This window comes from Narcine bancroftii, chromosome 3, assembly GCF_036971445.1.
Source record: "Narcine bancroftii isolate sNarBan1 chromosome 3, sNarBan1.hap1, whole genome shotgun sequence".
Classification (NCBI taxonomy): domain Eukaryota; kingdom Metazoa; phylum Chordata; class Chondrichthyes; order Torpediniformes; family Narcinidae; genus Narcine; species Narcine bancroftii.
The window spans coordinates 187016330-187028359 of NC_091471.1; positions in this window are offsets into that span (position 1 = coordinate 187016330).

A 12030-nucleotide genomic window follows, 5' to 3' on the forward strand; every position below is an offset into this window, starting at 1 on the left:
AATGAAGAGTACCACAAGTTGTTCTTTTGTTTAAAAAAGGCTCCAAAAGTAACCCTGGAAATTATAGGCTGGTGAGCCTGATGTCAGTAGTTGGTAAATTATTGGAAGGGTGTTCTAAGAGATCGGATATGCAATTAGGGATAGTCAACATGGTTTTTGCATGGTAGGTCGTGTTTAACCAATCTTGTAGAGTTTTGAGGTTACCAGGAAAGTTGATGAAGGAAAGGCTGTGGATGTAGTCTACATGCACTTTAGTAAGGCCTTTGACAAGATCCCGGCATGGGAGGTTAGTCAGGAGGATTCAGATGCTAGGTATTCATGGCTGAACGAGAGAAGTCAGAGAGTGGTAGCGGATGATTGTTTCTCAGACTGGAGGCCTATGACTAGTGGTGTGCCTCAGGGATCAGTGCTAAGACCATTCTTGTTTGTCATCTATATCAATGATCTGGATGATAATGCAGTAAATTGGATCAGCAAGTTTGCAGATGACATTAAGATTGGAAGTGTTGGGGACAGTGAAGGTTTTCAAAGCTTGCAGAGGGATCTGGACCAGCTGGAAAAATGGCAGATGGAATTTAATGCAGACAAGTGTGAGGTGTTGCATTTTGGAAGGATTAATCAAGAAAGGACATACACAGTAAATGGTAGAGTACTGAGGAGTGCAGTAGGACAGAGGGATCTGGGATTTTTAAAATTTTGGATAAATGAGGATATCCAAAGCAAATCAGAAATCGTCATTTATCTGAATTTTTTTCGGAGCCGAACTGACAACTCAGGTTGAAAAAAAAAATTCACTTGACATGAAATTTAAACAATTGTCCTCATTTTAGGTAACTAATCCCCCCCTCTCTTTCCATTTCTTCTTTACCTTCCTCTATTCACTTTTCTCTCCAACTCTCCCTCTCAAACTGCATGTCTCCTATCTGCAAGCGGTCAGAGAATCCCTTGCCCCGGTTTCATCAAGGAGAATGGCCACCTGGGCAGGAGTGGGGATGTCAGGCTCCGGGCAGGAATAGGACCTCGAACTCCTTGGCAGGAGCAGGACTTCGGGCTCCTGAGCAGGAGCAGGACCTTGGGCTCAGTGGCATTTTCTCCCCTTCCCTCCCTTCCTCCTAAGCACACTGGACACTGACTCCGAGCCCTCCCCTTAGCCTACTACTACACAGGCACACCGAAATCCCCGGTGTGTGTGTGCTGTAGGCCTAGGGGAGGATTTGGAGTCAGGACTTGGGTGTCGGGCTTGGGTGCTCTGGTGATCAGGGGAACAGGAGCCTGCCAACTTGCCATTGGGTATTCCACTGGCCTGGGAAGCCTCCCTGGAAATTGGCGGCGGTGTTGGGAATGTGTTGGAGATCTGCTGTGCCCACCATTTTTTTTAGTGAGAATTAAACATTTTAATGCTTAAAAGGCCTTTCCTTTTGTTGTTGTTTAAACATTGATACAAGTGATTTGCTGTTGCTACTGGGCTGTTTTTTAAAGAATGACCATTCTCCAAAAAAAGTTAATCCGACATAGGCCTGGTCCATTTCAGATAATCGGATTTGTACAGTAATTCCCTGAAAGTGGTATCACAGGTGGATAGGGTTGTAAAGAGAGCTTTTACGCATATTGTCCTTCATTAATCAAAGTATTAAGTACAGGAGTTGGGATGTTCTGTTAAAGTTATATAAGATATTAGTGAGGCCAAATTTGGAGTATTGTATGCATTTTTGGTCACCTAACTACAGGAAAGATATCAATAAGATAGAAAGAGTCCAGAGAAGATTTATCAGGAGGTTGCCTGGACTTCAGGAACTGAGTCACAGGGAAAGGTTAAAGAGGTTAGGACTTTATTCCCTGGAGCAAAGAAGAATGAGGGGAGATTTGATAGAGGTATTTAAAATTATGAGAGTCCGATGATAGCCCTCTTCGGTACAACACTAGGGAATGATTCTCTGGTTCAGAGTCGAGCAATTTCTTTTGTCTCTCTTTTGGTGAGGCATGAGATTTTACTTAAATGGAAGGATGCTGCCCTGCCTACTCATGATCAGTGGTTGCATGACATCATGTCCTGTTTGAACATGGAAAAGATTTGTTATTCAATTAATAATTCAGATACAAGGTTCCAGAAGTTTTGAGGGTCATTTATGATTCACTATCTTACTTGATAATTTTACTCCAATATAATTAAATTGACTGACTTGTATCTTTTCAAATTCTTTATATTAAATTTTTTTTAAACGTTCATTTTTCTTTTAATATCAATCATATATAGAATCTGGCAAAATGGTTAGTTAAGGGGTTTGTATTTTTATCCTTTCCTTTCTCTTTTTTTTGCATTATTAGAGTTTTTTTTTTCTAAAAAAAGGTATATACTGTTCAGAATATGAATTATGCATATGATTTACAATTTATTTATGTTAGTGATATACAGAATATCTTAGTTTGTGTAAGTGTCCATATTATTTTATTGAATTGTACCTTATTTGTTTGTATGTTCTTTATTAAAATCAATAAAAATATTTTTAAAAGAAAAATTATGAGGTGGATAGCAGAATAAATGCAGACAGGTTTTTTCCACTGATGGTCGGTGAGATTCAGACTCATTGTCCAAGGATTCCCCTCTGCAGCCACACAGACTCCAGTTCAAACCATTGGCAACCCGAGCTCCAGATCTAAACCTTCAATGCAATCAGGAAGCCTTCAGCACTCCAGGCCCTCGCCTGCCCTCAGCACCTTCACAAATCCTGTTCTGATACCTGGTCTGCATGAGCCAGTCTCCCACAACCCATCAAATCAAGCAGCATCAATGAACAAAATTAAGAACCACCCATTGGCAGAAAAAGCAAATGATTTGTAATTGTAAGGGAACAACAAAGAACCAGAATGCAGCCACTGAGAGTGCATCTGGTCCTATGTCGAGACTGGAAGGCTTTGTCTCCAAAGTTGACTTTGTTTATGTCAAATGAGTAGATTGATTTTACAAATGCTGTTTAAGAAAATGATGAAACAGCAGTGGGAGCCCAGCAAGATCAGCATTGAGGGAACTGCTTGTGTTGAGAGTAATGAACCAAAGCTGACTAAAGACAAAGCTCTAGCACATTGTTCAAAACAAAGCTATGGCTCCTGAAGAGCAGCTAAGCCTGAAAGACGTAATGCTCCAGAGGTTGTTCAGTGGGAGCAGCAAGCTGAAAGTGATGAGAGGTGTTGTGTGGAGGCTCATGTGACCCTTCTGGCAGGAACCTGCTTGGAAGCCACCACATTTGCCAATCATGATCGAGACCACCCACACTGAGCACATACCTTGTATTGATCCCTGTGAAAGAATACACATCTTTCCATTGAGTCCTTTAAACACCTGCCCTATTTTGGACATACCTGAGCCAGCCCTTCTGGCCAGCTGGAGATATGGAGTGCAACTCATGGATCAGCTGGGTCTTCTTTCCCCTGGGAACGAACCCAAGCTGCACTCCAGGTCACGTGTCAGATGATGCTGGAGTCAATTACAAATTATGTGCCAGTAAAGGGTTGGGGGTGGCTTATTGTGGTGCATACTGTGACAGATTATGTTGCATTTGTATTGTATATAGATATGATTTTGGAAGATAAATTGGGGAAAGTTTTTTTAGTGTAGGTCACATAAAACAGATCTTATTTAAAATACTGGAGCTCTGCTCATGCTAGCCTTTGCAAAAGCTTTGGAGAGTGCCCAAGAGACTTCACTAATGGATTGTTGATTACAAAAAGGCAACAGGTGAAAGAACATGTCGGAGCTGTAGGATGTCTGGAATGGAACTTGCTGTCCTAAGAGGGTCATGTGGTTTTGCAAGTAGAGAGAGAGAAAGAGAATTCAGTTCTGCACTACTATAGCCAGCAGCAGCAGCTAGGACTGGAACAGGACAAGCTGGAAAGCTTATGGAAAAACCCCATTTGGAAGACAGGTTGTGAGTGCTTGTATTTCATTTGCCATTTCTCTGTCCATTCTCCTTACCTGTCTAGTCCTTCTGCTGCTTCCCTGTTTCTTCAACACTACCTGATCCTTACTCCAAGCAGAAAACCTGAAGTTGGGCCTTCATAATTCTAGACAAAGTTGGGAGACAGACTTAGATGTAAAGATTGATAAAAGGTCCTAGTTAAACCTGTGTCATGCAGGCTGGTGCAGTATAATTTTCTGCACCAGTTGTACGATACACCACAGAAATTGAACAAGGCTAAGTCATAAATTTCAGATCAAAGTTTGAGGTGAGGCATAGCGATGGGAACCTTTGTACACTCAACCAAGTCACGCACCAAGGTGAGGTCCTTTTGGGTAGAACTAGGCCAAGACCTAGAAAAAAAATCACAGGTAAAGGATTTCCACAGGACCCAGAGTTGTTCCTGTGAGAAACATCATGGACATAAAACATATGATGAGGCTGTCCAAATTTCAAATCCAAGTTGTGTTGATTGTTTTGGCAGTGGCCAGGAAGTTCATAGCAGTTTCTTGTATTGTAGATTATATTTTATATTGTATATAGATATGTTTTAAAAGGAGATAGTGTAGGTCATATACAAACACTTCAAAACAGATCCTATTTAAATGCCAGAACTCTGCTCAAGCCAAATAGTCCAGGCTCCAAGTGCCTTTCCACAAACTTTGAAGAATGCCTATAAGGACTTCACAAGTAGGTGTTAATTGGACATGCTGTGGAGTAATGGATTATTGTTTTGGAAAGCAACAGATGAACGTACTCAGATTAGATCCGGAGCCACAGTCCATCTGAGTGCAGTTTGCTGTTTTAAGAGGGTCATGTGGTTTTTCTCAAGAGAGAGAATTCAGTTCCACAGTTCAGCAGCAGCAGCTGGGACTGGAACAGGACAAGCTGGCAAACTTGTGGAAAAACCCCATTTTGAAGACAGGTTGTGAATTCTTAGTTCAGCCTGGTCAAAGCCCTTGTGGAGTTGACTGGCTGCACAATGTTTCAGTTGAAATAAGGGAAATAAAAAGGAACTCTGTGGTGAACCGAAAGAAAGAGGTTATCATCTGGAAAACCTTAATGGGGCAAGTTTCTTTGGCAAGAGACTAAAATGGCTGTTCAGAAGGAATCAGTTGTGGGTGTCCAATGAGCAACAAATCTCTCTGAAAACCGACAAGAACCTTCCTGAGCAGTAACCATTTACCTTTCAAGCACCAAAGCCTGGTGAACTTTATACATGTTAAATTCTGTGCACAGTATAAGAATTGCCTGCAACCAATGAACTTGGAGGAGTGAGAAGTGAGATTGGACTGTGAATCAAAGAACTTTCCTGAACTTACACATACATTACATACACTTATGCTTAGAATTAGAAGGGGTTAAGGTGGGTTAAGTTACAAGTAACAAGTTAAAGTTTGATCCTGTTTCCATGTTAAAAGATAATTAAAGCAAGTTTTGATTAAGTAACCATTTGTCTTGGTGAATTTCCATTGCTGCTGGATTTTGGGGTCATCTGGGCTCATAACACTTGGAAGTTGGACTCTCATCTAGGCATTGTGCGCTGGAATGCAGAAATGCAGAGCTGTGTTCCCCAGAGAAAATTACCTATAACTTAAGGAGGAAATAATACACCTTCCTTAAAATTATTATAGGTGCAAAGATATAGTACTGTCCCTTGTGCTTCATCGCTCTGTCTGTTCCCGTCTACCCCTTCCTTGGTGGGGGGCGGGGGGGGGGGTGAAAATGGGGGAATATCCATCCATCCATTTTAATTAGGTTGAGTCACAAAAATATAAAGACCTGGAGGCCAGTGGTGGGGTCCCAACGAATCCTACGATTTTTGTCTTTTTGTTGAGTTTGTTTTTACTTTTTCATAAAATTTTTTAAATATAATTGTTTTGTTTTACTTTTTGGTTCTTGAGACACTAATATGTCTGGAAAGTAAAGGGAAAATGCTACAGGAATAGGGGACAAGGACTAATGTATTCTTGCTGTTTCTCTTTACAGGGTAATTGTCTATTTAATTTTGTTTCTGGATATATTAATTGGGATAAGGGAGGAGGTAAAATTGGACTCAACAGTGAAGCTTGTATATAATTGGAAAATGTAGTGTGTTTTTATTATTATGGATTGTTGACAATATTTCAATTTGAAAAATTATAAATAAAATATTTTTAAAAAACACTCCTCTATTTACCTTCATTATCATCTGCAAACTTTGATACAAAGCCATTAATTCCATAATCCAAATCATTAATATTCAACACAAAAAGAAGTGGCCCCTGTGGAACACCAGTAACTGGCAGCCAGATGATGATCCCTGTATTCTGACTCTCTGCTTCCTGCCAATCAGCCAATGCTCTATACCATGGGCTCTTGTTAAGTAGTCTTATGTTCAGCATTTTGTCAAAGGTCTTCTGAAAATCTAAACATGTAACATCCATTGTATTTCCTTTATCTCTACAGCTACCTTCTTCAGAACCTGAGGGTGCATTCCATCAGTCTGGGAAACTTATCTACCATAAGACCATTTAGCTTCCAAAGTACCTTCTCTCTCATGATCTTGACTGCAATCACTTCCCCTCCCTGACACCCTTCAACATCAACCACACTGCTTGCGTTTTCCACAGTGAAGATTGATGCAAAGTATTAATTTAGTTCCTCTTCATCTTGTCTCCCATTAATTTTTCTGCTCCAGCGACATTTTGTTGTGGACCTACATCTACAATATCTGGGTGGCATGGTTAGCAAGGCAGTAGCACAGTGGTGTTACAGCTCTAGTAACCCCAGTTCAAATCTGGCGCTGTAAATTTATACATTCTCCATGTCTGCGTGGGCTTCCTCCCACCCTTCAAAACGTATGGGTGTTGTAGGTTAATTGGGTAGTACAGGTACTCCCCTGACTTACGGCCGTAATTGGGACCGAAGGATCGGCCATATCTCAAAATGGACACAAGTCAGAATTTTGCCTGCATGCAGTACTGAAGTCTTAAAGCAAACTTTTTAATCAAATGTTGTATTTGACAAATTATAGCAGGGATACAGGGCACATAAGAGCCAAAATGTGCGTACTTATTTTGTAAGTTGGCATCCTGGGGACCATAGGCTGGGCATGGCCATCTTTTTTTTTAAATTTTTTTTATTTTTCACACTATAAACCACATTGATCAAGATACATACATTTTCCTTTTCAAATATATACAATGTCATTTTCTCCCCCCCCTCTTCCCCTCCCACCCTCCCTACCTCCCCTCCCATTCATTTAAAGTTCAGAATCTAAGATACATTAAACCCATCAAATAATGTCACTCAATAAAAATAAACAAGAAATTCCACTGAGTCAATTCTTTTCATTCCCTTCACCTTCTGTCATTTTAGGTGATAGATGTCCCCGGTAGGTTTTCTCTATTGTGTTTCATGTATGGCTCCCATATTTGTTCAAATATTGTAATATTATTTCTTGAATTACATGTTATTTTTTCTAATGGAATACATTTATTCATTTCTATATACCATTGTTGTATTCTCAAGTTATCTTCTAATTTCCAGGCTGACATAATACATTTTTTTGCTACAGCTAGGGCTATCATAACAAATCTTTTTTGTGCACCATCCAAATCAAGTCCAAATTCTTTGTTTTTTATGTTACTTAGGAGGAAGATCTCTGGGTTTTTTTGGTATATTGCTTTTTGTGATTTTATTTAATATCTGGTTTAGATCTTGCCATTCTTTTACTGATTCCATATATTCTTTAAAAATAAAATATCCATTGTCTTGCCCTTCCCTTCTTCTTCCATTTCTCTATGTTCTTCTTCTTCCTCTGGGTTGATTATCTGTTGTTTCCTTGATTTCTTTTTACTCTCTTCTTTCTTGTTCTCGTTGTTTTCTATGTTCTCTTCTTCTTGTTGTGCAGTAGCTGTCATTCTCAGCTGTGGAGATCGACTCCTCAGCTGGTCCCCCCTCCCGTCAGTGTTTTTTTTGTCACGCGCGGTTGCACACTTTTGCTTGGCTCCGCGAGCCATTTTTGTAGTCCTGAGCTCGGGACTTCGACTGACCTGAGGGAGCGGGCTTCTCTCTCCGCGGCGGGTCTCCTCGAACAGGTAAGGCCTTCACCTTCTTCTTCCGATGTCTTTTCTTCTCCCCGTTGCTTTTGACTTTTCTTTCTTCGCTGCCATTTTCTTCCCACCTTTACTTTCAATTTATTTTAATTTTTGTGTTTGTGCCTGTGTTTTATTTTTAAAACTTTTCTGGAGAGGGCTGGAGTTCCCCGATCAGCCACTACTCCATCACGTGACTCCTCCCGGGCATGCACGATGTGTGGTGGGTGCGCATATTGGAGTTTGGTTGGCGCATGTGTGAGAGCTAAGGGTGCAAATTCAATATCAGGGCATTTATTGAATATACTGAATTTATAGACAATATTGAATTTGCACCCTTAACTCTCACGCACGTACCAACTGAAGACTCGCACATGTGCACAGGAATCAGATGGTTGCACCCAGCCTATGGAACCCAGGATGCCAACTATCAAGTACCACATTTTGGCTCTTACAGGCCCTGTATTCCTGTCATAGTTTGTGAATTACAACATAAACCTCGTAAATTTTATATCTTTTCTTTTTTTAAAAACATTCAGTCATATGTGCAGATGAATGTAAGTAGCATAGGTCAGGAGTACCTGTATTTGGGCAGCATGGGCTCATGGGCAGAAGGGCCTGTTATTGTGCTGTATATCCAAATTGTAATTGTTTGCTGATGGAAGTCAAAATTTCAGGTTGAGACCTTGTATCAGGGCCTTTTCCAACTCCAATTGTTGTATTTATCTATGGCTCTACATAAGCCAATTTGCTGATACTTCAGGTGGAATCTGGGCGAAGACAGCATACTGTTGTGTTTGGTTGGTTCACAGAGAGACGAGTCTGGACATGAGTGTTACAATCACAGGCAACTTTAATGAACACATAGACAAACAGGGGAGAACATCAAATGATACATTACATAACAACTATGTAAACATTCACATCAGACTCAGGTTGGACTCCAATACCAGTGACTGCTTGTACACTACACATTCGCATTTGTGAACACACTCTACGGACAAGGACTTGCGCACGCACACACACTCCTGGATCCCTGTACCAATGGGAGTACAGCTCTCTGCAAGCACTGATCTATCTCAGTACTATGGCTCAGCTTGAGTGTAGTGCATACCTGACCCATGAAACTTCCAGCAATGTCTACAGTAGCAACCTTGCATAGGGCAGAGAGAAACAAATGTGCTATGCATCAATGTTTTGTACAATTTTGAGCTGGGCATCTAGCTAATGATGACCCTAAGCAATTTAAATGAGCCACTGGCAAGGTATGCACTAATGGTGGCCGGAGTCCAACCTTGATTGGCAGGAGATGCAAGTTCCAAAAAGTTTCTGGCAGGGAGGTCACGTGACCCTCCACAATCCACATATAACATTCCACTCCTTGGAAGTTACATCACTCACCAATCACTACAAACACAATAACTTATTTCTAGACAGCAAATTCTATGTAACGTCTTATAAAAGTAAAATGATGCAATCAAGTGGATTGATCTATACACAAGTGCCTTCCATAAGGTGGACAAGGTACATTATGAAACTCAATGACAATGCCTCACCAGCTCCACCCACCCCCCCCCCACCCCCAAACCCCATCCAAACAGGGTTGTTATGTTCCTGATGATGCAGGAACTGCTCCCCAGTGTGAGATGGGAGGGAAGAGAATGAAAATTTTCTGTTCACTGTCTCGCAGGCCTGATTTCTCCAGCTTAACTGGAATGTGTGCGCACCTTTATCACTAATATCTGCAACCTGGCAGTGCAAGGTCATCCATAAGGTGCCAAAGCCCTCTCTTGGCTTCACATATGGGTGCTCTCTCAGCACAGACCCCAGAGGCCTGCTGTGCTATACCATGGTGAGGCAGGGGACTAGTTGGCAAGCGTGCATCTAGTGTGTATCTGTATTCTCATGGAAGTGCCCTGTTTATTCAGACTATCATCTGACACCAGGATGCCGTTCCTGCTCATGTTCCTTTTAAGTGGATGCCATAAATGCCTGTGTTGGTTCCCTGTAATGATAGCCAGGAAGAGTTAGGACTGAAAGTTGGCCAAATTAGTAGTTTTAAATAAAAGCTCCTGAAGGTATTTTTTTTCTGTTAATGGGAGGGCTGGTGGGGACACTGTCTTTGTTGAGTGGAAACAAAATACATACAATATTTCTTTGGTAGTATTGATCTGTAACAAGCAACTTAGAAAGTGTAACATCCTGAGTATGCTGAAAGACATCATTACCACAGCTCAGGATGCAATTAAAGAGAGAGAGAAAAAAAAAATCACTAGGACTAGGTCCATTACTAAAGCCGCACTCAGAATGTGCATAAAAGGTGCAGTTGTTGTTGAGGTTGTTTCATTGGCAACAACTGTCATATGTCTGCTTGAAAGTTCTGTGCATAATAAGTGACAACAGCTTGTTGCTGATTAAACAGCTAGTGCTGATAGCAGGAATCAGTGATGGGGTTGTAGCAGTCTGTTTTGATGATCATTTTCTAAACCCTCACATCGAGAAGAGAAAGCTCAAAAGATAGATTAGCCAGAGGCCATCTACGGTGGGGGGAGGACCAGAGGGGAGACTGCTCTAGGTCAGAGAAGGCAGCGCATAGGAAGCTCCACCCCCATGGGGCTTTCCCTCACAATGCTCTCTCCAAAGAGCATACATATCTCTGTGAGGTACCAGCAGGGTGATGTTGCCAAACTTCCCCTCAGCCCTGCAAACTTGAGCGGGTGCTTCCCCGCTCCAGTGTACTCCGATTCCTCCAGGAGGGTAATGGCTTCCTGGACGATTCTCCTGGTCGCCAGCCCATGAGGGAGATGACCACCCCAGTAAAGTTGGGGTGTGTGGTGGTGACTGAATAGCCCACCAAGGCACCAGTCACCTTTGTGCTCCCTGGGAAGTCGTGCTCATAGGTACCCCTGTAGATACCCACGATCAGTGTCCTCTCCCTAACAATCTATGTCTCCACGCCAATGGTGTGTCACTGTGGCTTGCCATGCAGGACCCATTCTAGGAAGGCAGGGAACCTGGCCCAGAATGCAGTCATTACCCATTCCCGATGAGAGAGGTAGACTTTGGGGGCCATCTCGTCCCACAGCCTTGGCAATGGTATGGCTAGGTGTTCACCTGGCCACTGGTGGTCATCAGTCCCCTCACCCTGTTAGCTCCTTAGCAAAGTAGTCCGGGACTCCGTAGTTTCACAAACATGCCCACCTAAAGGTCCCCCCATCTTCAGCTACCTCCCCATTTTGGACAGTTGGCAGGGAGCCCTCATGGCAGACCTGGGACCATGTGGTCACTGGTAGGGCTTGCAAAGGCTCAGGCACATGGGGGGGGGGGGGAGGTGGGAAGGACATGTGTCGTAGTTCTCAGTTTCTCATGGTCATCACCATCCATGCACACATACCCATCCTGCAACCATGTGTCGATTCCCTCCCCTCCCCCCACTGGACAATGGCTTGGAATTTGCCTGGATCAAGCTACCAGCCAGACCAGTGAGCTGCTTGCAGCTGCTGCATTTCAATCAGCTTAGAACCTGCCTCCATGACTTTCATTTCTACACTGGTCACTCGCACTGGGCGACTGCACTGACTCCTGTACTGCACAACAGTGATGTCGCAGGGATTCTCCCTCCCTCTCTTTCTGGGCATCCTCATTACTTAAATCGGATGTGATACCCACTGGTGCCTAAGTTGGATATCAGTAACCATAGGGCTCTTCCACGACTCCATTCCTCAGGAGGGAGACCACGTGGTGCCCTATCTTCTCTCTGAGGGGATCACTCTGCTGACACAATTGAGCAGCATGGCAGGGTTTCCAGCCACCCCACCAAATGGCTGAACCCCTGATGGTCATTGGTCCTCCTGGGGATTACACACACTCCACACACACACCCCCCCCACACACACACCCCCCCCACACACACACCCCCCCCCCACACACACACCCCCCCCACACACACACCCCCCCCACACACACACCCCCCCCACACACACACCCCCCCCACACAC